The 26,706-nt window shown below is 36.8% G+C and overlaps 1 protein-coding gene and 1 long non-coding RNA gene across 5 annotated transcripts in view; one reads left to right on the forward strand and one right to left on the reverse strand.

The window, feature by feature from the left end:
* Positions 1-26,706, reverse strand: part of zfh1 (Zn finger homeodomain 1) — a 204,654-nt gene that overhangs the window by 172,935 nt on the left and 5,013 nt on the right. Inside the window, exons 1-2 of one of the 4 annotated variants that reach the window (XM_066392835.1) lie at positions 21,807-21,872; positions 7,373-7,523 (exon numbers count right to left, since the gene is read on the reverse strand). The exons of 2 other annotated variants lie outside the window; for them this stretch is intronic. The gene's annotated coding sequence lies outside the window, so the exon portion shown is untranslated. Of the gene's footprint in view, positions 1-7,372; positions 7,524-21,806; positions 21,873-26,706 lie in introns of those variants that run through there. One more of the 4 variants, XM_066392834.1, reaches the window with a different exon arrangement.
* LOC136410560 (uncharacterized) lies at positions 15,472-15,925 on the forward strand. The gene is made up of 3 exons (XR_010752259.1): positions 15,472-15,541; positions 15,659-15,750; positions 15,812-15,925. It is a non-coding gene; the product is annotated as an uncharacterized lncRNA (long non-coding RNA).

Raw genomic sequence — 26,706 nt, forward strand, 5'->3', positions numbered from 1 at the left:
CAAAGCAAGGAATGAATGGTTTGTGCAGCAAAATGATAGAAATTAATAAAAAATATTCCACGAAAGGATGGCGCGAAGGGAGGGTGGGTATAAAGGGCGAGATGAGGTAGGTATGTAAAATGTTATTGCCCAACTTGTAATAAAATTAGTAATGTCTGCATTACGTAGGTATATGGTTATAAATATTTCAAATTGCTACCTGCGAGGTATTACTAACAATTGCTGAAGTATATTCACTGTAGTTTTGGATGTCCTGCGTCTTGGAAAATTATAATATCAGGATTTTTTACTTTAAAGCAGGGAATTCTATTTCAGAATTCATTTTTAAGTTAGAAGAGAAGAGAAGATGAAGTCATTAAATTTTGAATGGAAAGATAATAACCGAGATCTAAATCAATCTAAAAGCAAATGAAGCAAATCAAAATAGCACTTAAATCAGGGTTTACGGAGAGTTTCGAGGTTTACGGAAACCGACATGTCAAAATTCATTTATTAGCTATTAATCTTGGGCAGAAAGACAATATAACTGAGATTCAAATTACTTGTATTGCTGTTAAGCACACGTAATTTCACTGAGTAACTAATTTTCGGGAAAAGTGTACTTTACACGTTTTGTTTTTAACCTCCTCCATTGTTTGGGACTCTTTAACTGTAGAAAGATTCATGAACTCCAATTTTTCAATCCTCTCTAGTACAATGCATAATCAGTGCATCTTTCAAACGGTTCCTTCCTGAGGTAAAAACTCTTTGGAATAATGGAGAAATTCAAAGAAGAAAATTCGAATAATTAGAATGGCGGATAACAATGTAAATCGAACTTTTTACGAATCCAAAGTGCCTGAAAGCAAGTTAATGGAAACCCGAATCCCCAAGCTGCCCCTATAATAAAAGTTATATGTTTCCTGAAGTGTAACAGAGATTATTCCCCACCTGTGTCGCGGAGCGTTCCATTTCGGTCTCCGGGTCATGCTTTCGGCCTGGAAGAATTGAAAACCATTACTGCTGATGAAAGAAAAGTTTCTTAAGTTTCCAGTCTCTTTTTGTCCCTTCGAGCGGCGTTCTTTACCTTCCATTTGATTCTGCACCACTTTTGTACACTCGAGTAATTCCACCTCGATTCTTAACTGCTTCCTTTGATGTCACGTTACTTTCTGCACCTTTTTCCCTCTGGGAGGGGGTCCCTGCATGATTTACTATTACTTTTTGTTTCATTAGCTTTGTCTTGATTGGATCGAAAAAATTTAGATTAATCTCTTTTGCCCCTTCAATCGAAAAAAGTAATTTATTCAGGGCGAAGAAGGAACAGGAGAAGAAGGGTGGAAAATACACCTTTATGTGGAAATTATGGTAACAAGGGAAATGTGATTAATTAGACATTCAAGTATCGAAGTCTTTTAACGTTTTTCGTAATACGGTTTGGAGAAACAAGTAGTGAATACTTAATCTGCTCGAAGACGCCTGCCTTTTTAAATTCTAATAAAATTTCCACCGGTACCGTGATGACGCCCTTCAATTACACGTGAACACTTTTCATGATGAAGGGAATTTGGGATGTAAATAACTTAATTTAGGAAATGTCTCTCCCTTAAAGAGTTGTCAGCCGCATATTTTTATATTAAACACCTTGTGCCGAACTTCCGACAAATAACAACGCCCCGCAAATTCTGCCCCTGTCACCTTTAATATTTCAAGCATTAGCCGGCTATTTATTAAACTGGATTTTAATCTAACTTTTAACCGAAGGTTAATTAGCCTTTTCCGTAAAGGAGGCAAGGTAGGGCCTTTGATGAATTATTTATGAAAACGCTTTCAGGTTCCGTAATTTTTTGGCTTTAATCTCTAGAAAAGTTGTCCTAACTTTTTTCAGATCCTGCTTAGTTATTTATAAATCCAAAATGAGGAACTGGCTGGCCTTTGAGACGCTGTTCTCCTGGAATTTAAAGATGTGGAGGTTTTAATAAAATCGCCGCAAGTTTCTTGCACAGAATAGGCATGAAACGAAATTAGAAAAGTTCGTATAGAAAACCACTACTCGTCTCACAATACGGGATCGTGAAAATGATCAAAAACCGAGCACTCGACTAACCTAAAAATAGCAAAAACCCATTTAGATTACCTCCACGTATGAGTTTAAAAGAGATTTTATGTCGCAATCAGCTGATTCAGCCCCTCGTTGAATACCTGAGTGGGTGCAACCTGTCTGTTATTGAAAAGACACGTCCGCCACCATCTTAAAGTAGTGGCCGTGTGGGGGACATAAATGACGACTCACGATCGGAAAATGGCTCTTCTTTTGTATTATCACCGACAAGGACAGGTAGAAACGAGAGAGAGATTTAAGAACAAAAATACGAGGGAACAGGTTTCATTTTTGGTATTCATTGCCCGCGTTATACTGAGCGTTTTTAAAGTTGGGTTATTAGTTCTAGGAGCTTTGCAGCTCTCAGATATCTCCCTCAAAAATCTCTAGTCTCACGAACAGTATTTTATAAATAATCCAGAACAAAAATTATAAGAGAATTTACAGAAAGAAAATAAAATGTGAAGAACTTATAATGTATAGAACTTGAAGACGATCATCTGTGTGGCTTTCAAAACACATACATATCTCTATATCCAGAATTAAATCTTGGTAATTTTCTCTATAAACAGCACGATTGAGGCCCCTTCACGTTAATTTATCGGGTGGTCATGAAGAATTGTAACCTTATAACGAATCTTAATTTGATAGACATCATTTTTTCCCCCTTTGATTTGTGCTAAAGAACAATTCAAACCTCGTGGCTGTAGGAAACAGAAGCCGATAAAAGCAGCCAATATTTTACGACCGTTTCTCTCCCCAAATGCGTCCTCGAATTTCTTACACACACCTGCAAAAATACGCTAGTTTCCCCGGTCGCTAGGTAGATATAAGCCATAACTCATGGAAAAATTGCTTTCGCCTTCCATTTCAGCGATAATAAACCTGCTCCAGCACATTTTCTCTGTGGCTTCCATCACCTATAAACCAGACAATAGGGCGGTTCGAATTTCAAATATGCCATTGATGCGATAGAGATATCCCGACGATTTCGATATGAGCTAATTTACTCCCTTGTTGTTTATGCATACTGTTAAGGGACGTTTTCGTTCCAGGTTAAGAGCGGCAGGAAAAATCACTGGATCTGCGAAGGAAATGACCTCGGCCACTGTTGTATAGAGGACATTCTCCTGCAGGACTTTTCCACGTGGACTTGTTAGGCGCAGCAGGACGTGAAACAGTCCTCCTGCTGCGTGTTAAAAGAACTCGCTTCGGGACTTGAAAACCGAGAGTAATAAAGTGGCAGCGCATATTTTACGTCTCTATCCTCAGCAGGAACTGTACACCTACCGGTAACTGTCAATTAGGTGTGACTTACAGCTCTTCGTGGTTTTTCTTTACGAGTCTGTTAAGGACTGTTACGAAAAATTAGGTAGGTATTAAATCTGATCTTACCTTGCCGATAAATTTGCCTGGTGCTGTTATAGCATCTGTTACAGCATCGGGTTGCTGATAGAATAAATCAGTGATTATGGGTTATCTCAGTTAGTTTATTATAAGACAAAACAGTTATTTCAGAATATGGAAATTTTCTCTTTAAGTTCATAGTAATAAATATTTACCGACGCTCGGCTAAAAGTTTTTATGGTAAACCAAGTTTTCAGAGTGCAAGGCTTCATTAATATATAACTTAGCTCCTACAAATCGAGGTAGTTGAGAATTCACACCCATTAACCTTTACATGCAACGATCCCAAAGAATTTACTACTTTTCTTCTAACATACTATTAAAAAAATTAAAATAAACTCAACATTCTTGCGTTCTGTTTACTTTTAAAACTTTTACTTCTTTACCGATTTTTTTTTGTCTTTATCAGCGCTTTTTACTTATACTACGTGCACTTCGTACTGCATTGTGAGATGGGTATTATAGTAAAAAGAATGAGTTAACTCATATTTTTGTACTTAATACTTAAAGTAAAATGCTGAATACGTTGTTAAGTTTCTGCATTGAACAGAGGGTTTACATTTTCGGAAGCATTACATCTGTATCATCATCGTTAATATTTTTGATAGTGTTCTGTAAACTTGATCTTTGATACTTCCCTGGTTCACCAAATAGAAAAATCCATTGAAGTTGTATCGGGACAACTAGGTGGCGAATTAAAAAAAGGTGCACAAATGATACTTTGACTTTGCAAGGATAAAAAACGCTTTCGAGATATGAAATAAAAACGATAGGTCCGTGTTGAAAAAAAAGGGGGGGGGGGGGGGGAATTGGCATCAATATCTTGAAGGAAAAGGAGCTTTTTAACGTGCGTACATTATAAAATTATATCGAAAACTGTGAAGATTATATGGTTGTGGAAATTCTAAACACTAAAACCAACATTCAAATGGTGTTTGTAGTAACTAACAAAAAAGAAGAACAATAGTGTGCAAAGGCAGTACAAGCGATTTTCCTATGAAAATTGGCAGAATATTTAAATCTGCAAAATCTAGCCTTCTGTACTGCCCATACGTCTAGGCGAACATCCGTTACTTTGCACAATTTCGTAATTTTCAATTTGTCATTTTCATGTTTTGAAGATAGTGATAGCAGATACACCTAAATAACTCACTCTGTATAATATTTATGTTGACATTTTAACTTCAAAAGTGTTTTGTTCTACATTTTTCTGAAGCCATACTATAAAAGTCCCAGATATAATAATACAGTTATAGTATTTTTAATATCAGTTGAAAAGCTTGTCTATAGAAGATGAATTACGATGCAAAATCAATCATACATTCCTCGGTACTATCCGGTGACGGAACCCTGTAACATTTTAGGTGTTTGGAGCCAGCGGACCAAACGAATATTGCCTCGGCTTAGATGGCGAAACGATGAATGTTTGAAATGCGCCGCCACTTCGCATAGAGACTTGTACTTGCAAGTGTAAACAAACTAAAGCCAGTGACGCCGACGAAGGGCGTTTAAAATTCAATTTTCGTTGCCCATTTGTGGTGTTACATCGTTAAATTAAGTCATTCCTAGTTTGTATATGTACATTTTTCATAGGACTAATTGGCTTTTTGGAAGCCCTTTGAAAATCATTTGGAAAATAAAGTAAATATGAATTCTGTAGAGACTACTGATGATTTTAAAATTAAAGGCTTACATACATGTGCAGGCCCAACGTCTCGTTTTGAATATTTATGATTGTTTAAAGAAAGAAAACAAACATAATCCAATTAAAAGTATTGTAACAAGAATGAGCGAAATGACTAAATTATCATCGTCGACGATTTATTAAGGAAGAAAATGTTATAAACCGTAGCTCTGAAAGGAAAGGGATTTCTAGAAGATCTAAACAAATCGACGATGGCGATGGAAATGTTATTCGAAGTATTATCTATAATTTTTATAAAGAAAATACGGTACCCAGAGTAGAAATCATTCGAGAAAAGCTAAAAAACTACTCACATAATTATAGTTGCTTGGCAACATTGCAAACCATTATGATGGACTGCGGCTTTAAGTATAAAAAATTGATAATAGAATGCTGATAATGGAGCCACAACGAATAGTTAGTTTGCGGGGAGAATATTTACGTAAAATTAAGAAGTATCGACAGTTAGGAAGATGTATAGTTTATTTAAGTGGGACGTTGTTCTACACCCATGACATAATTAAATATGGTTACGTAGATAATCCAAAAAAATGCAGTTTAGGTACTCTGTGTTCGAGAGGCAAACGAATAATTATTCTGTACGTTGGCAGTGAAAATAGATTTGTGCCAAAGGCTTGTTGTTGTCCGCTAAAAATATAAGCCAATCCTCTGCTGATTACCACAAAGACATGACTGCTCAATTATTCGAAAAATAGATCATCGAACAACTACTACCAAACATCCCTCCTAACTCAGTCATTGTAATGGACGACGCCCCTTATCATTCCTGATTACTAATCAAAATGGTACAAAGAAACAGGATATAATTAACATTATGAGGGAGACAAATGTACATATTCTAGAAAAAAAACAACAAAAAAACAGTTATTAGACCTAGTAAAATCTTTAAATTTCAAAAAAGGTATAAGAACATATAATTTTGTGTTTAGCGCCGTATCATTGCATTTTTAACTCAATCGAAATAATTTGGGTGACTAAAAAAAATACGAAAGAGAGGTAAGTCACCAACTTTAAATGGTATAGTTTTGGAAAATATCCCGCAGGTGATAAGTGAATTAGACAATATAGTGTGGAAAAACTGCGTAGCTCAGTTATACAAAAAGCAAACGAGTATCACGTGCCTATCAATAGTGACTCCACTGATGATAAGAATGATGAAACCCGTGTTTAAATTTAATTAAAAAATAATATGTACCTATTAAACTTATTTGTTATAAAAATTCAAAAAATCTAGTTTTTGTTACGCCTATGTCCTGAATTCCTTTAATGTATACCGGAAGGATGGTTTTTCCCAGTTTCAACTGATAATAAAAATACTATACTTGACTATCCACAACAGTAGCGGCGGTACAACTGATTGAACCATTAGTTCAGGTTAGTTTACGTTAATGACTTAATAAAGGCCCATACTAAATGTCTCTTCGGTGTATTCCCAATGGGTTCTACGATAAACACTAAAAAAAATGCAAAGTATTAAAACGTTTTAAGCTCCCTCAACAAAAAAGTTCTTTATCTTTGTAAGTGAAGTTTTATGTTAAAAAATATAATGCCTCCATTTGCGACTAAAACTCCTCAATTTAATTAATCTCCGGCATTCTAAAGTTTTCAGCAAGCCCGCGGATTAAAATAAAAGAATAACCTGTTATAAATGACCGAACATGCAGGTTGCCTTAAAAGTTTTTCAGGAACAAAGTCCAAAATTACGAAGTTCTAATTCTTTTAACCTGAAGCAAAAATATTATTAATGGATTTTCTAAGTAAAAATGAGAGCTCAATATCTAACACCGCCCCGGATTTTTTTTTTGTCGGTTAGAAGTTTTTTCCGGGGCTTTTAAAAGGAACTTTCTTTAGACGAAGTCAAATACATTTGTCAAACTGGGAAGGAAAACAACTTTCGATAGAGATAGGTTCCAGGGAAAACTATACAGGAAAAAGAAATAGGGTGTTTTTATCTCTCAACGGCCAGACTGCCCACCGGCCTGGTGGGATCTATAGGTAACAATATCATCTATTTTTCTACCCTCAGGAAGCTATTTTATATGTACAAGACCCAGACTATGTGGCACCAGCCCCTTTTTATCTGTAGTAATGCCTGACAAAAGGGAGGCGAAACTTTTTACCCTGTAGAATGCAATCAATGCTCATCCCCCTGCTGCTGTTCCTGCTGAAATGTCACTCACCTTTCTATTATCTGTCGGTGTTGGCCAGAACAATTATTATTCGTAATCACTCGTCGATTTTCCAACCCTGTTTCGATGTTTCGCTTTTGATGGTTCGTTTTAGGGTGAGGCTGGAACAGCTTTTTGCGCTCGATTAATTTCGCTTGTTTACCTGGAACAAATAGGGAGGAAACGAATAAAAACCAATGAAAAAGAAGCACGATGACCGATTCCACAACCCACGCACTACAAAATATCAAACATTGCTCGTTATTGTAATTTATGTATGAAATCCATTCGCAGATGTCGCAGACATGAAAATTTGATAAAAGCTACCTGAAAATCAGAGCAAACGAGACTTTCCGAAATAAAATATAAACAAGAGAGGGATCGAGGCACCAGTTGTGTACAACCGATGTCGAGCTTTTAATATTCACCTCGCAGACAAAAGCCTGTTATTGCCTACCTTTCGATATTTACGAAGCAATATTGGATATCTTGCCAACTCTAAATATTTTATTTTCGACGCGGAAAGCAAAAGAAGTTAGTTTACATATGTCAGACGTGATATGAATGTGATTTCTGCTCCCTTGAGGCTGCTGCTTGCCGGAAGTTTATTTTGAATTTCTCATGTTTTATTGGGCATTCACTTTCGATATGGTCGAAATGCCTCGAGTCTTGTCTGAAGAGTTTGGTAGGTGTTAAATGTAGTAGGAAAAATAGAGTCAATGCGATTCTGCCTCGGCTCTGGAGGAGAGATTTTATCTAATCGTTCGAGCCGAGCAACACCTACAATGACATTCCTGCAATCAGACTGGAGGTGGCATCCCATTTCCAACAGATAACATTCAATGACACCCACATGTTTTGCTTCAATTAATCTGACAATTAATTGAAGCACAGACATGAAACACATCAAAGCACACCATCGCCATTAGAAGAAATTAATCGGGATGTTCTTGGTGGGAACCACGCGGAAGAGAAGAATGGAGTGTGGTCGGTGGTGCAATGATCCTTGGTGACCACCACTAACCTGATGAAAGGGGGGCAGCCAAGACCGCTTAAGCCAAGCTCATATAAGTAGAAACAGATGCGCACAAAAAAGACTAACTAAAAATGTCATTTCCCCTTACTAGAATCTCCACTTCTTTAAATTCGGAGACTATCGGGAGTAGATCAGGTTATAAGACTCAAGATTACTCAATCTTTTAGACGAATAGATCTACGGACAGGTGGGATTGCCAAATTAGTCTTGGTATTGTCGGGTTGGTTTGGGCTAGTTCAGAATAGCACAGTGATTAACACTATTTTCTAAATCTTTCTTACACCGTGGTATTGAACGTTTCCTTCAGACCAGCGCAAGATCAGCAGTCTCATCAAACCTTAATTCAGATGATATATCAAATTTAACGCATGAATGAAATCTGTTAGACAAAATTTTGGAGTTTCTATTTTGCATGTAACTTGGCACAAGGCACAAACTATTGAATTGTTTGTAGAATGGAACAAATTATCTGGAAAGCAGTTGTTCGGCCCCAAGACCGTAACTAATTTAGTCTGAACTTGAAACTGTCAATATGATAAAAGCAATTTGCATAATATATGAAGGTATTAACTTATTTGCCTCACTGGATAGCTCCCATTTAGATTTATTCACAAGACAACGACCCATTGTTTCGCTGGTGGCATTTAATGTAATGATGCACTGGAGACACATGTCTCTCGACCGCGGTGAAATGATTTGTGTCACCCTGTAAATACTCCTGACTGTTTTAACCGTGATTTGTGACTGCACAACTCATTGAAATTCTATTTACAACTGTAGAAAGAGACAGCGCAGAGTCGTATAAAATATTTATCTCGGATTCATCTCGTTTCCAGCAAAACAAACAGGTCGTTTTGCGGACCCACCTTTCCAGTAAAGAGTAATGTAATGTGTCTGCCAGAGTCTGTTGCCAAAAATAAGCCTGTCTAAGTGGTACGATCGATCACTGTATGTTAAACAAGAAATTCGGCCACTTAATTTATTCAGTTCGGAAGTCTCTCCTCTTTCCTGCTCCTTCAAGGGCTGCTTAACGAAATTTAAACGGGGAACCGAAGAAGCGAGAATTAGGTCCGCAAATTAACTCCTCGGAGAGAGGTAAGACAAGGTGGATAATGCCCCTCTAATCTAGACTGATTGTCTGCCAAAGTTAAGATTATTCCGCTGATAATTTCTCTCAGCCAGTGTAAATAGAGTTTTCTTCCACGTTTTGTTATTTTCAGGTCTATTTATTTTAAGAGTGTTCTTGAGGGCAAACACATCGAAGAAGTTTATATCGAGGAAGCTCAAAAAGGGCGTATTTTTCAATACATTTTACATGTCACGGGCTTTTAGCGAACCAACTGGCTGCTTTTTAATCGTAAACTTGTGGCCAAATAGAAGACATCTTGCCAACTATTACCAGGATTGACGACGACATGTTCGGTTGCAGAACCTCTAGATTGAAGCACATCTCAAACCTATCAAGGTATCCACGTTTCCTTTAGATAAAGTTTTAATTTTCAAAGACGATTTAACGTTTACCTTACCATTGAAAGTTCTTATCGCTTTTCCAGGCGAGCGGCTGCTGTGGCGTCCCGACGCCATAACGGCGCAGTAAGTTGACTCATTGCGACGCCCTCAGGTAGAAAAGGGTTAATGTTAATGGGTAAGGTGAGCAACAACTAGAAGGAGATAACGTGGAAAATGAAGGATAAAACTCGGTTTCTGCTTTTGGGAAAATTCTAATTAATTTCGAATAAGTTGTAAGGTTGGACAGGCTATTTGTATAAAAATATAGAGGGGATTTAATTATACAGGGTGGATTGTTTTTTTTTTATATAAATTCTACGTTCAAGAAGAGTACTAGCTTGCCATGCAAACTATATCAAAAGGTTTCAAAACCAATATACCCTGGTGTAAAAGTTTTAAGTTTTTTAGGGTTATATCCTCTCTCAATTTCTTCTTGAGTGAACGAATTCGAATTTCACTTAAGTACCCATTTGTTTTTTTTTCGGTTTAATTGTCAAAATTACGATTTATCAAGAAAACTTTAGACTACAAACGGCATTAAAGACATTGATGTAGGTCGCCTCAGAAGGTAGATTGAAATTTGTCAAAACAATAACTGAAGTTTATAACTATTTTATTATTTACTCGAATACTCCCTCTTATACGCCCACATTTATTCGTCTTTTTATGTTATATAATGGTTAATATAAAAGTTTGACATAGTTCGTTTAAAAGATATTTTCAAATTGGTAAAAAATAGATTTATATTATTGCGTAACTACCAAAAAAGCTAGAATCAAATTAAAGTCTCAAAACATCAACATACTATGATCTCATTACGGACCGTTTTCTATCTCAATCTGAGATCTACTACGAGACCGGAACCGCAGAATTTTCGGAGAGAAAATAAAATCTGTAGCAAAAAGACACACAAAAAGAACAAAGCAGAATATACGAGACAGGAGTAGAGAGAACTGGAATATGACATGGAAGAAAAAGATGGAAAGGCTGTTTTGTGAGGAATAACTTGGTACCCGAAATTCTCGTCAGGTAAAAAAGTGTCATTTCCTTCTCGTAACGGACAAATAGTTCTGTAATTGTTTTATATGTAAAAATTTTGCATTTATTCTTAAAAACTGTTTTACCTGTTCTCATAAACTTTAATTTCTTGAATTGATCTTCTTAAAGACTAAACTATTATACTGTCGATTTGAAGTGCAAGTCAATTTTCATGGCAAACATTCATAATTGAAATGGAGTCTGGGCAAACTCGTGGCTTCCATTGAAACTAATTGGTTAAAACCAATATGAAATTAATAATTTCACCTTAGGCATGGGACTCAACCACCACATACTGCCAAAATCCCGCGTTATTTTGATTTCTATTACGAAGACACACAAGTCAAATTTCAAGCTCCAAGTTGGATTGACATTAATCCATAACGTCAGCAGTAGTCAAACAATTGAAATACAAAATAATCCATTTCAGAACTACCTTAAACTTCCTAAGACCCGCACACTGAAAACAAGCACAAACAACTTGTGGCATACGAAGTTCCTTAAGCCGTCAGTTTAAGAATTCAAAAGGAAACTTTGTGTTAAATTGGCTCAAGTAGTTTGAATAACACACAAGGATATGTGCGGGGTTAGCATGAGCGGAAGCGCAGGGCCTGAGAGATTTATAACATTTACAAGATGCAATCCACTCTAAAGTATCTCGAGGATAAGTCTTGCTGCCTCGACAATAGATCCTTTAGGAAAGTTGTGTAGGTATATGCGAGATTTTGGTCTTTAACCTGGAATAATGGATGATTTGTGGGCGCTTTGTGGTCCGTGACTTGAAGCCAAATATTCGTAGTTCTGGAAACCGTTTGTTCTTGGACTGGAAAGAGCCATCGCCTGGCTAAAAAAGGGCGAGAGATAATTAAAAACATTTCAAGACGACACCGGACACAGAGTCTGCCTCGGGTTGAGAATAAATCTAAAGGTAAAGTGACATTATCAGACTTTACCGATTCGATTCTCCCTTTACAATTTCTGTCAGTTCAGCGAAAAAAGGCCAAACGAAGGGCCCCCGATTGACTCGCTCTGCCTATCGGAAAGAATAAATGGGGAAATATATGGACAGGTGCAATCAGGAACGTCCCTAGGGAGACACGTCACTGGGAAAAGGGATGACGAAATGCTTCGAGATCAATACTAAGTCTTGTTCCGCTTCAGGTGTAGGAGTTAAGTAAGTGGAGATAAGGAACCAATAAAATAAAAGGAACTTGGGATCATTGTTTGTCCCTAGGGAGATATTTTGCCACTTAAATTATTTGTGGAGGGAGAAGAGGCTCCCGGTTTTGCTTCATTGTTAAGCTACTCGATTTCACGTCAAATCAATCAAGCTTCCACTAAAATGTGCTAAAAATTATCCAGATTTCTCCTGATATCTAATGCAAGATGCTCATACTTTTCTTGGAAAAGAATCTGAAGGTAAAACACCTTCGCAGAAGTTTCTTCAGTGGTTATTCTGTTTAGCTTCAAATCTGTCCCATATATAAAAAGAAAATAATCGTAAGAAATAGCGAGAGTCCAATAACGTCCTGCGAAACTTGTGGAAAACTTTGATTAAAAGGGATGAAGGCGAGAGAGCCGGTGTTTCGGTTTATGTCACTTAAAGGTCGCCTTTAGGCGAGCAGAAGCGTTCGTCCTTTGGCCCTTATATACATACCAAGAAGCAAAAACTTCAGGAGTTATTAAAATTCCTTGAAGACAAAAACAACTATTTTTTAAGGATAAAAGTACTCTTGAAAACTATAAATAAAATATAAGACAAAGTGCTTACAAGGACTGCTCGTCTATCCCATCCCTAGGTGTTTCACGTCCGGTGTTTCCATGACGATAGCCGAGTAGGCGCCATCATAAACACTCATTGTTGTGATCCCGTTCCTGCAGGACCTCGTCATCGCCCTAAGAACAACGTCTCAAGGGCCTAAATTGGATTCGCAGCTTAAGGTGAGGGGACGAAAGCTTTAATCGTAAAATACCTGATATTTAGAACTTTCTAGGCAAATCAGCTTGCCAGACAAATCGGTTTGAATAGAAGAGTATTTTATGATTCCAGGCCATTTGTCATGACAAGAGAATCGTTTTTGTCGTCTGTAGTTCACAAGCAGAGGTCAGTAATTCCCCAGATCCCCGGCCAAATTTGAGAGATAATTACTAGAGTGTAAGGGCAATGGCGGTAGACAGCACGATAATTTAGTTACCTTAAGCCTGAAGTTTGCTCCCTTTAACAGAATTCCATGTCCGGAAAGCTGGATGAAGGTGGGTGATAGGAGGCTAATAATAATTGGAAAGTTTCCAGGCAGGTGGAACCGATATAATAGGTTGCGCTAATATTCATGTCGCCTGAATGGAGTAATGCAGGAAATCATAACATTTTTATAAATGGTTATGCACAACACTGTACCTTAAATAAATTGCGAATTAATGTAAATTTGATGGCCACATTGAGAGCGCAGTTCAATACTGCATAGGAAACATTGAATTCTTGTTGTTGTGGGACAGGTCAGGATTCAGAAAATTATAAGAAATTTGAGATCAAGGCAATAAAGCCAATTTGAATCATGAAGTGACCAAAGGATTATAAGGAAAATAATTTGGTGTACATGCGCTTCACTTAGAAGAGTGGCTATCTTGGGATAGATCCCTATAACACAGAAATTATACATCCATTGATCAACTATTTAACTTTAATCCTTAATACTGTTTTATTTCTGGAAAGAGATTCACTATTTCCTGCATATTTCTAAGAATTTTTGGATTTAAAATATTTATTTTTTAAGAATTATATTTGATTTTTGTAGTCTGAGCGAAACCTAACCTAACCTTCATATTACTTAGGATTTCTAACACTTGTAGAACTTGCTAAGAATTTCCAAGACGTATTTAAAATATCGATATTTTCTTCCAAATTGTCATAATTAGTTTACGTACCTATCGAAAATTTAAAATTCTCCAATTTTTATTACAATTTCTGGATAGAGAACCACTTGCTACATTGATTTTTAATGATCTCCGGATTTTAAGTTTTCTCTAGTAAATTTTCAAAAATGTTTGGGAATATACAGCACTTTCAATTCAATGATTTTAACGATTTTCTACAAATTGTATTGTATTTTATTAGCCTGACTAAAGATTAAATTTTCCTACAAAATTCTTGGGAGTTTCCAGAGTTCTTTTGGAAGTGCTTTAAGCGTAATGGACACGGGACCGACAAATTCCTAGAATTTAAAGCTCTTCTCAAATGGAATTTTTGGGACCTTATTTCATGTACCAAATTGGATTAAGAACGAAATTGGTTACGCTTTCTACAGGAAAAACAATTTTGTGAATTCGCGAGGTATAAATGTGAGTATTTTAAAGAAGAAATTCTGCTTCAAAGCACGTGTTGAGTAACATTTCTTCACATTGTTTTGAGTAAAACAGTCACTCTTAATGGACAAAGCTTAACTGCGATAAAAAAACGCCATTAACTTAGATCAATTGGAATTCATCAAGCAGTTAGATTACAAAAAAATGTATTCAAGACCGTCCAGGTTACTCAGATATGTCGCGTTTCTTCACTCCATTAGGTGATTCGGAGTTAATCCAAAAAAATTAATTGAATTTGTTCGGGTTGCTCATTATAACTCTGGTTAATTCAAAATATTATCCATTACGTACCTCAATTGAAATTTTATAGGATTAATATAGACTTTACTTTTCACGTCTTCTTACAAGAAAAAAATCTGATGCTGTCAAGTCAGGGGAATGAGGCGGTCGCTCAATATCTCTATATTTTTCCCTCATTTCTTGAGAGACAAGAAACCAGGATCCAAGACGGAGTATACGAAATATTGTTTAATTGAAATTAAGACGTAAATATCTATATACAATTTTATTTGAAAAAAAAATTTTTTTCCAAATTTTATTATTGAATTTTCCTGCTAGCACGTTCATAATTTCAACACTACCAAGTTGAACATTTTTTAGCTCATTTTTAAGATCCAAGACGGGGATTTCCCCAAAAACACATTGACAGGCAGTCGCCATTTTCTTAAAAATAACTAGTTTGCTTTAGAAACATGCTATCAGACACTTTCCTGGAGACTCCTCCCAAGATTTGTAATAGGGCCTTACCCTGTATGTAAAAAGGCCTTCTAAAACTTGCACAAGGTACAAATTAAGCTCAAAACCGTTCACTGCTGCGACGAAAATCCCTTTAATACCAATTCCGGCTTGTTTGCACGATTCACGTTTCAATTAGTGGTTAAAGTGGCCAGTCCTTTACAAGCTCCGGCAATGATTTCTTCTTAATAATTCAGGCCTGGCTTTCGCCTGTGACCAACTTCACTCCGGCCCGGCCGGGGGGAAACTTATGTTCAAAGCTCCCCCAAAGGGGAAAATGGACAACGGTCGCCAATTCAGACCGATTATGGACTAATCGAAAAATAAAGGCCCTTTAATGTTTGCTTGTTTTGATATGCAGCACTCAAAGCTTTGGCTTTGGCTAAGAGACTTCATTATGTGTACATAGAAAGTTTAAGTCCGTCCTGTATGTGGCCCCAACCTGTATACGGGGTCAACGATCTAGGGACTAAATTGAGTGGAACTTTCAGCTTTGCCAGGTAAGTGGCATGAATAAATAGACCAATTAGTCAGAATTTACTACATTAGTAACGGCTTTGAAGGTAATGATAAGTTAAAGTGTTCTCGACAAGTGACATCTACAAGAACTGTTGCAGTCTCTCAGTACCGCTTTGATTTTCTGTTTTATGAAATGATGACGGATGGCTGGAAGAGGATTGATAAAGAGCGAATAATTGGCACAAAGCAGGTGCAAAAAGCTCAAGACGTGTTTGGCCAGTTTTGAGATATTGCCTCATTTATTTTGACAGATCGGACAGACACCCGGGGATTTACAGGAAAAGGGATTACGATGTCACAGTGTCTGAGGAATACTTATTTACGAGTATATGTGGGAAAATTCAAGGATTAAATGCAGTGGTGTAAGTTGTGCCAATGATTGGAGGCTATAAAATTATAAATAAAACAAGTCTTTTACTGGAATCTGAAAATATTATTTTAGTTGCCAGTTCTGAATGTTGCTCAGGAAGGTGCTATTTCTTATTGCATCGAAGTCTAGCGAAGCAAGCGATATTTCACAAAAATGGCGCCATTCTCACGTTATGTTCCGTTATATTACCTTCCTATCGCCGCCAAAGCATTCCGTAAAACATGAACTTTCTATTTACGTCTATTTATGTTGTTTCAATACAAAATGGAAGCAGAAGGGCCGGACTTGCTTAGATTGGCAAGAGCAAATCAATTAGCTCAAGTTAGTTCAGCCACAGGAATAATACCGAACAATAGGGAACAAATATTAAAACTAATTCCTGGGCAAACAGAAAATAATGAAAGACAGAAGGTCAATTATCTGCCAGATCTGTTTAACACCACCAATCCTACTGTAAAAAAAAAAGGAAAAAGGTGACAGTTATTCCAGAAAAAAGTAGCTCATTAGATAAGCTCAATCCAGAAGCTGAAGAAAGTCACATTTTGCATTAATCGATAAACTTACTGAGGTGTGTAATAATAAATTAACTGCCACTTTTCTAAGGTCTAATACCAAAAAAAAATCAAATAGATCTAGACCCAATATGAACAATAATGCGGGCTCCTACGTTATTATGCAGAGGCAGATATCAATTTCCTTTAAATTTAAAGTTGATCTTATAGAAGTATTTGTACTTACCATTGGTAAGTTTAAAAGAACGTTTTACGTAGTTCCGTTTTTATTGCTTCTTTATTAATTCAAGATACCTTAAAAGAAGAGAGTGCCTTAATAGTTTGGGAAAGAACACCTTACTAGTTTAAAGGTCAAATTATTGTGCTGTTACCTTTACATGAAGCTAACTTCCATAGGAATCAGAAATTGGATTCAAACCCACGCTCTATTTCAACGTTTCTGTGTCAAGTAGCTTGCAGTTAAAGTTGACGGCACATAAATAATTGAAGACCCTCAGGGAACGAGTTATTTTTTAGTTTAAGAGAAAAGGTTCATTTTTGGTTGAAACAAATAGTTTCTCAATAATTTTAATTGCCACAATACGTCATATTTTGTTAAATAAAAGTGATATGTAAGCATTCTGTGGCATTATTTATGTTTTTTTAAATATACATTTCACCTGATTAAAGATCCGGGGGTGTTCTGCACCGTCCCAGATCAGGAGTGAAGTGCGACAAAGTAAAACGAATTTTTTTTTATACAGATATTTTTATGTATTATATTTAAATACACAAACAAAATTAAATAAAATATGAACAATTGCCTCAGCCGCATAGAACGTATTCTCAATTATGAACATTTACTGTCTACAGAATTAGTTACCTGGCTACATTTTAGATGAACCAAATACCTCTAGTAGCAACAAATCGAATTCATCCACATCAAAGCTCAACATAATTTCAACGAGCACCGCATACGTTCGTTACAAATCAGTTAATTTAAAGTACCTACTTAAACTATTAAAATATATGTAGGTAAGTTAAACTACATAATAGATTATTACGGTAAGTTACTCGTTTCCTTTGAACCTTATCTTCTGGATAGAGGAGCATTTTCGCAACCACTTCTCCAACTCTTACTCTCCCTTAATAATTTGCCATTCAAAAACCCTTTATGAAGTATAAAGACTGGCTGCTTTAAGATCGATTATTTAAGATTTTTGGTGATAAGCCATAAATGAAGGAACATGATTTGGAGTTAAGGAAGCAGTGCGAAGCTGAACTGAAATTTAACAGATAGAGTGTGTATACGTGGGAAGGTTAATTGAAAGCCATCTACCTTCATTATAGTCTGTACCTGAGCTATATAAAGCCAGGAACTTATCTGGCATTAGCCTGTGTATAGAGCCACTTTAATCGCTCTTGCGAACAACTTAAGCGAGTTAAAATCTGATAAATCAGGAATTTAGGCTTTGCTGTAAAAAGCCTGCTCGCTCTAATAAATGTACATTCCTGCAGTTTCTTGAGGATAAATAATATGGGATAGAGCTTTGGTTTATTTATGATGAATCAATCACCGCCTTCACTAAAGGTATTTTCTAATTACGCATTTCAACACCGAGAACGTTTAAACCAGCTGGAAGTCTGTTGTACAAACAAACCTAATTTTGAAGGTGAAATTAGAATAAACGTTATATAAACGCTATAAAATACCTTTCGGTCGGACTAAACTAGAGAAGGTAAATAAACTTTTTTATGTTTTCATTGTATTCTTTTCTTAGTTCGACCCACTAACTGAAACTATGAGGTACAAAAGGACACCTAAAATGATTCAAATTTCTTCGATTACATCTTGCAACAGCACTCCTCGAAGCGATAAATTAAAATGCAATGAACTATAAGTAATGGATGGGAGTTCCACGTGATGGTGTAGTGGAGACTGCAGATTACTATCGAAATGTATTAAACCAGGTTCATTCTTTGCTGTGTACCTATTTTATCTTCTGCAGAGCGTCTCAGTATCTTTCCGATAAGGACCGGAGACGATGGCGAACTTTCTCTCGTTTATAGAAAGTAATTTCCCCTTTCGGTATTGTTTAGTCTCTAGTTGCAGTCCCGATGATTAATGGACTTTGATATTGTTCTGGCAAAGGGTATTTGCTTGTAATTATGCATTGGTTCATTTTCAGTTCTTCAAGACATAATTCAAGAGCTTCAACCCATTATAAGAAAGGTAATTCGAATCTAAGTGCCGAATTTTTGATCTTGGAACTTTTTATCTCAGTTATAACGAATTGACTTACAACTGGACCACATGGCTCTAAATGGCTCCTTGTTAAGGAGCTGGAGCTTGTTGGGTATAGAAGTTTGAATCATATATGTATATGTAGGTCGTTTTCGTCAAAGTTGACACCAGTTGTTGTGTTACTTGATTCTAGTTGACATTTCCAATCGATAAGAAAAAGATCAGTTAAAGATGCTTGACGGCATTGGTTGAAGACTCAGCAGAAGAAAATATGACAATACCTTAGTGTCGCCTTCCAGTTGCTTTCTCGCATTTACAAGATGACCTTTTTGGACACCCTGTATGTACATGTACCTTTTTTGACAGTCTACATGTTTTCTCCTTCCGTGCCAGTGTTGCTAAAATTTACATGAGTTATTGAAGCCTGTTTCCCCTGATTTTTTCCTGGCAGTGCTTACAATGTTTCTCTTTCTGTTGTACTCATTGCAATGTTGCACTTGTTCCTCCGCTTCATTAATTCTACTATTGACATTAACACGATTCTTTTAAATGTTATAAAATTTAAATTTGCCTTCATCTTACTTAGCAACAAATCGTGTGTGTAATTTAAGTTGTTTGGCAAACAGTAAATCTACCATCATGGCCATCAAGGCCATATCAATCAAGTGAAGTGGACTGGCATATTTAACGTTAGCCAGACGCAAACAGCAGCCGCGTACTTTTAATTTAACCTCTAAGGTAAATTGCTCTACCGGGTGATTCATCTAGAGTCTGGTGGGAGAGAATTAAATCGGGAATATGGAATTGAAAGTACCGGAATAATATTGGGAATTAAACGTAATTTACCGTTTTATCTCGGACACGTAAACACATAAATCCGTTGACTGGTAATACTGCACCTACAAACACATTTATGAGAATGCATCCGACAATGATGCGAAATTTACAGCACCAACGGGATACATAGACCAATTATTAAAAATAGTTTCGGACATTGCAAGGTAAAATCGACCACATCCCCAAACTATTATTCGGTTTAATATTTAAAGTACCGACCGGGAGGAACTTTCTCGGAAACATTGAAATTAAGTATAAATAAAACAATTCTGCAGAGGCGACAAGCGAAAGTATTTCTTCATTTTCTTTATTACCGGAAAAGTTGTGAATAAAGTTGCCTCGACCACAGAAAATTATGTAGGTGACTGTTTTCTTGTATAAACGAAAATATCTTATGCATAATGCATGAGTAGGACCGGAGTTGCCTACCTGCGGGAAATATACCCGGGGTGCCCGAGGGCTTGACTTATTGCTAAACCTGGAATCGCACTCTCGAGACCAAATCTGGAAGACTTGTTTTAAATTTGAACGAGCTGTAACTTAATTTTTGAATTGCTTTCATTTTACATTTGCAGTATTTTTTGAATCTGTCTTGAATTTTTTAATTAAATTTGTAATTGACTTTCCCAAGTAAATCCCGGCAAATTTACCACAAGGATAACTTCCAAGGCAGCGACGACTTAATGGTGTATTATCGTCCTATTTTTCAGATTCCATTGTAAGTACCTGTTAGGACGAGTTGCTAGTACTTTTAACAACTAAATTGCAGGTCGAACGATATTTCCATAAACTTCGCTAAGCAAAAAAGTTAGTGTAATCACAATAAATTACAAGGAAATGAATAATTCATTGAAAACCAAAGGTGTTGAGATGCGAAGTCTTTATCGATTACTCAAAGCATTCAATCCAAGCAGCAAGTAGTAACAGAGCCCTCAAGTTCAACTTTGGAGCATGATTTGAAAGAGAAAGTGATTGGAATACGAGAATCAGAAAAAGCTATCTGGAATCCCTCTAACTGTGAGTAACTTTGGTGCTCTGAAAACTCTTTACATAAGCCAGTCTGATCATTTCAGAGCAAGACGCGGTTTGCTTTCATTCATTAAGATTTTCTTGAATTGGTTTGTGCCCAGCTGCAAGAAAGAAAACATAACTAAGTAAATGCATAGAAAGGGATATTTGTCTCTATTTATTTTACTTTATCCCCCGAGGTACCAGAAGAACAAAATAAGAGGAGACCTGTATGTTGTGTACTGCGAGAACCTGATAGGTGACCTCTCCGTAAAACGTCCTTTTCCTTTATGGTTCATAAATGTCCTTTTTAAAGGTATTCAAAGTATAAAAACTAATCGCACTAACATAACATACCTCCCAAAATTTCCGAACAATAAAAATACGTTTCCCGTCGGAAGTTCCATTGACGTCTCAACTTCACATATGCAGATGCTGATTTACGATCGGAGATTTGCGTTCACGTGCTCCATAAGTGGAAAACGAAAATCCGAAAAACAAACTTTCAGATCACATGTTGATCGTTGAATTATTGCCCAAGAATTATAGGTAGATTACCGCTCGACGACTTGTTGAAGGAACCGGGAATCGCAGTTTCAAAGCAGTTTGACAAACATTTCTACAAATGGGAGTTACTGGGGTTACAGGAAGAAATAAAGTTGGCCACTAAAGTGGGGCTTTTGTTTTCATTCTCTGGAATGAAATCTCTCCGAGTAACGTGTATCATACTCCAATGAATAATTAGATAAAAAAAAAACGAACGCCCTCTTAAAGCAGGGACAATCATTCACTGTCTCAATAAATCAATTATTAAGCCGACACATTGATTTATTCGATGCTCATAAATTCAACTGCTTTTCCACCGATAACCCTACAAGGTAACTGACGTGTTCCTTCAGATAATCGATGTAGCGGAAAAAAAATGAAAATTCTTCGCGTTTTTACCGAGTACAGGGGACATGTTTAGGGTGAAACGCAGTAACCCTGGAGGTCGTAAGACGTGGCACTAAACTAATTTAAAATCGCAATGGTCGTAATAGTCTAATAGTCGTCGGTCGTTTTACATGTAGACGAACCTTTCAAGCACCTTGGGTCAAGTGAAAGGTCCAGGTCCTCGCACCGCAACTATTAGTAACTATGGCAACTCTTTAATTAAGTCTTGTCACCCCTTGGGACTAAATTGTCGACCTCAAAGACCGGCCCTTGTCCACCGTTTCGCACCTTCGTGCAGCCTAACTTAATTACGTCCAGACTTTTATATTCGCTCCACCTTTATTATCACCATTATACTTTACCTTTATTTCGCTGTCGCTCGACGAGGTTTGTCCCTAGGGAAAAGGCCTCAGCGTTGTGTTCCGCAGGAATTCTCTGCTTTAGTGGCTCGGATCAAATTATGAATCTCTTATATTGGTGATAGGGTGGGATTATTGGCTTTTAGTCTTGAATTCAGTTATTACTGGAAATGGGTGGATATAGGTGTGGTTAATAGTTTATCAGAATTTAAGGCACAATTAAATATGGAAATATGTATGTCTTGATGCATTAGTTTTCGAGCAACTTCGTAACAACTACTTATCGAGCAGCTTTTCTATTTGAAAATCTACTTTTGTCGAGCCCTCTACCTTTTCGACGTCTAATTATTTTTACTTCTCATCATTCATTCTTCTGTTTCTACATTTCTTCCCATTTGCTCTTTACTTAGGAGCTCGTTAGCTAGCTGGTCGGTGCCCATGAATTGCCTCTTCTGAATTTTATGCTTCTGCTTGCCTGATTATTCTTATTTAACAGATTTGGCAGCGCTTGTCGAGCCTTTTTTCATTCTTAGGCTTTGCCTTTATCACCCTTCTACTGTTTTTACAGATGGTAGAACTCTTCATGCTTTTCAAATTCAACGTTCCTTCAAATTCCCTTCTTATCCCTACAACTACTTTCCACTTTCTTCTTCATGCACATTTCCAATCACGCATTCTTCGGTTTTCTCAAACTTAGCTTTTGTCCAACTTTTTTTTATTACTTTGAGTACCGCCGAATTATTTCTGATTCTCAAACGCCATATTTGTCAGAACTCAGTGGCGCACATTAATGTGCTCAATTAAATGTGTTAAAGTGAGAGAAATTTTTATTAAAGAACCGCGGAGATAAAGCCACGCAAGATCTATAACTGATGCGTAATTTATGGAAAAACATGTTTTCACAGTCAAAGATGCAGACGAGCTTCAATCGTAGAGATTGAATACATTTACTAATTAGCGAGAAGGAAAGTCCCTCCTAAAGTTTTACTGTCACCCGTAAAGTAAGAGGAAATTCGATTAAAAAGCCCCTTACCTGTTTGCTACCGCAGGTCGTTAAGTGAGTCCCTAATCTTTTAAAGCGTTGCCATGATGCCTTAATAATCTCGCTTAATCTAATAACGGTCATCATTAAAATGGAGAGTACGCGCAGATAAATTCGATGGTTATTGTTACAGTCTTCGGTAATTACTTTGCAGGAGAAGTTAAGCAAAATTGATAGGAATAGGGTCGAAGTTTGCCATCAGGTTTTAACTGATGCCGTTAATTTTTACAATCCCAGTCACACAAATTAATAAACAAATAACGCGAACTGTGTGTGTTTTCCTGCAGCAAACTTATCTCCTGCACCGGTGGCCATCAAAAATGTTTGCAGTCACGCTGACTCTGACAATGATTAAGCGACTCTCCCACTCGTCTCAATTACCATGATAACTTTATAACAGGCGCTGAATTTGGTCCATTACTAAAGTAAACAAGATGGATCAGGTAGAATTATTTATCTGGCGAACAGTTTAGGTGGGCATGATAAATTAATGCTACTTTCCGGAAAGGTCAAATGGCGCCATCGGGACGCCGGCGCCGATGCTGGGTCTTGGAATTGCGAGTTGTGCTATTTTAAATAAGAAAGGTTGAAGATGGAAATATCATTCAAAGCTGGACAAAACGTCATACACGTCACAGCAAAACCTTAATATCCAGTTCAATAGATTTTACATCCTGGGATAAAACATGCATGAAATAAAGTCGTTGTCTCAAAACGAAATATTGTAGGGTATTTGAGGAAGGTGCGCGAAATCCATGAAAAATTATATTCACATGTGAGCTATAAACGAAATAGAAAATCGGGAGCACAGAAAAAGCCCATTGCATTTCTCTAAAGTCTGGAAGGCATTGATATTCTGGCGAAACAGTGCGGAAGTACTAGAAGCGCACCAATGGCAAAATTCAGAGAAATTTTGATGCCCAGAATCTACTAAAGATGCTGAACCATAAAATAAAACTGCAAACGGAAATAAAACCTAATTCTTTCATTATATTCAGGAAGGCAGAGAATTCCTAATCAAACAACATCGAAGCATTGAAAGCTAACCAATAATGAAGCCAGAGAAAATTGAATGCCTGGACCTTCATGAATAGGCAGGGGTCAAGTATGAAGTGAAAGCAGTAGACTTAAATTAAAACCATTCTGTTTCAATGCTATGACGAAACAATGTTAAAGTGTTAAAAGCTTACCACTGGTAATATCCAGTAGTGATCGTCCAATGTTACAACCAACCAATTACTTAGGTACACTGTAGCAAGTTGTAGATGCAAAAAAAAATCCGATCTTGTTTCACTGATTCCAGAGTAGCAATTTTCTGAATAAACAATGTTGAAGTATTTGAACATTGAAGGCCTGGAACTTAATGACAAAGCATGAAATGACCATAAAATAAAAAATATAGGTATAAATAAAGTGAATTTAATTAGAGTGGGTTCTAGAAAGCGGAGATGTCCTGATTAAATAATGCTTACTTAATGAAAGCTCATCAAAGGTAATATTCAATTCCAGAGAAAATTGAAGGCTAAGGCCAAGTTAAATCATGGTTCACCCAATCCCGACACTCGTAAATTTTGATATCCATAAGAATGTATTGGGGGCATTTAGAAAACAGGAGCGCTGCAGCGGTTTATTGCGACGGTTGCATTTCGCTGTAGCACTGACTCCAAGTGGCAAAACGTATTACGGTGGAAAGCTGGAATTTGGATCTCCAATTTGCACCAGATCAAATTAGCAGCTCATTGTCAAATCAGACTGTCAGAGAAAAAGCAGTCAGCGAATTAAAGTTTCAAATGCTCGACTGCTGCAAATTCTCTGAATGCGCCCATTGTTCTCATAATAACTGCAATTGGACATAAACAAATTCATTTTGTGTACGAGGGCGGATTTAGTAATACCAAGTTTAAGCCATGATTCAAAACCTCGACGTTAACGTGGAAAATAACCGTAATCCTAAATTTGCTGATTTCAATAAAACGCATTCTGTTTGTATCTTGGAAGGTAGCGATACTCCAACTCAGCAATATCGCGAAGTATTAGAAGCCCACCAAATTGAATTAAAGAAAAAATCAAAGATATTATTGAAAAACTCTAGACTAAATAAACTGCTACCAATACGAAGATACAGAAGACTGAAGAAGGCCTATGAGGACATTAGGTTGTAGCTCACTTACGATCAATGACCTCGCTGAATCTTCACTCTGAATTTATTGGATATTTACTAATCTTGATCATAGAAATATATTAGTTGAGATAGCAATGCTTGACTATTTTATATTTTTTGTCCCTTAACCCAATCTGATTTAATTCCAGTTTGGGAACACACCAACGATCCCTGGAACGCCATTTGCACATGAAGTCCAGGAAAACTGCCGTAAAAAGTATAGGTAGATGCGAGAAGGTCCGAGCACGTGTCCGCCATATGGTGTTAATGAAAATCTGAAGACAACTCTCCCTTATAACGACTGCAAAGGGCGTCAGATTGCGGTCAAAATCCCCCAAAAGGAAAGAATATTACTATGAACAGGTGTAGCTACGCTAATATTGCTTTTTCAGCACCTCTTGCCGTCCTTATCTCCTTTACGGTCAAAAACCCTACGTGCCTTTAAATTATGAGCAAATCTGATCGAAAAATTGTTGGATGATTTTAAAACTGAAATCCTGTTTCCTGCAGCTTAGAGACGGTTCGAATATTTCTAGTACGTAACCCGATATTCCTGTTTCGAAGAACTGCCACACAGATTTGCCAATAGGTATTTCGAGGGAATTTAAAAGGGTTCAGGTTAGTTCTATTTTCGACTGTAAGTATAAATAGATTTTATTACACTGCATGTTTGTATAAGTCAATACATACAAATCCAATCTAACTGCGTGCCTTAGGCCACCTGCGGTTATTCTATTAATATTAACTTTTAGTGGCTTCATCTGATGGATTGGAAGATTGGTTCGGTCTAACCTGATGACGGCCAGAACAAGCAAAAACAAATTTTTCCTGACGGTGGAACACCTAGGGATGGCAAAGTTTTATTTATGTCGATATACTGTATCACATGATATATTAACAAAACTATGGATTTACTCAATATATCGCAAAAAAATATCGATATATCGAAAGCTGTGGAATGAAGCGATGGCCTTTATTTATAGCTTAAATTTTTGGCGGCTTTAAATAAAAAAGTATAGTACTGAGTACATGAGGAGACGAAGTTCACAAATAAAATAACATGTTCATCAATATATCGCAACAAAAAATCCAGACACATATCGATAATTTCATAAAATATATCGAAATTTTCGACACATCGATATGTCGTTGCCATCCCTAGGCATACCTAGCTACATAATGCGAAAGGTAGCTAATATGCTGGCTTAAGTTACAAACAATAAACGATATAAAATCCGCTGATGTGTCCAGTTCTGAGAAGGTTACCTATTTTATTAGTCAGATGCTGCGAAAGCAAGGTGCGAACACGTTCTGCTTGCTCATGGAAAACTGTAAGACATCTGCAATTTTCTACCTGCGGTAAAAGAGTGAATTACTGCCTCTTTTTATGCGGTTTTGATAATCTTTAATAATTCCTGAACTCGTCGCATTTTAAAATGCTTATTGGTGAAAACGTGAGGAGATATCTTAACTACAACTGCAAAAACCTACGTCTAATTGGATAATGCTACTATCGTTTTTAGGAAGGCTTAACTTACGCATTAAGTTGCGGGCAACCGGCCAAGAATCGCTCGATTTCGAGCTGCTAAATTAAATTTACTAGTGTTGGCACATTTACAGAAAAGGCTTAATCCTTATCGTCGGTAATATGTTTAAGAAACACCATGTGAAATAATTACTGAGATATATGAGCTTGAAGG

Source organism: Euwallacea similis, chromosome 8 (genome assembly GCF_039881205.1).
Source record: "Euwallacea similis isolate ESF13 chromosome 8, ESF131.1, whole genome shotgun sequence".
Lineage (NCBI taxonomy): Eukaryota > Metazoa > Arthropoda > Insecta > Coleoptera > Curculionidae > Euwallacea > Euwallacea similis.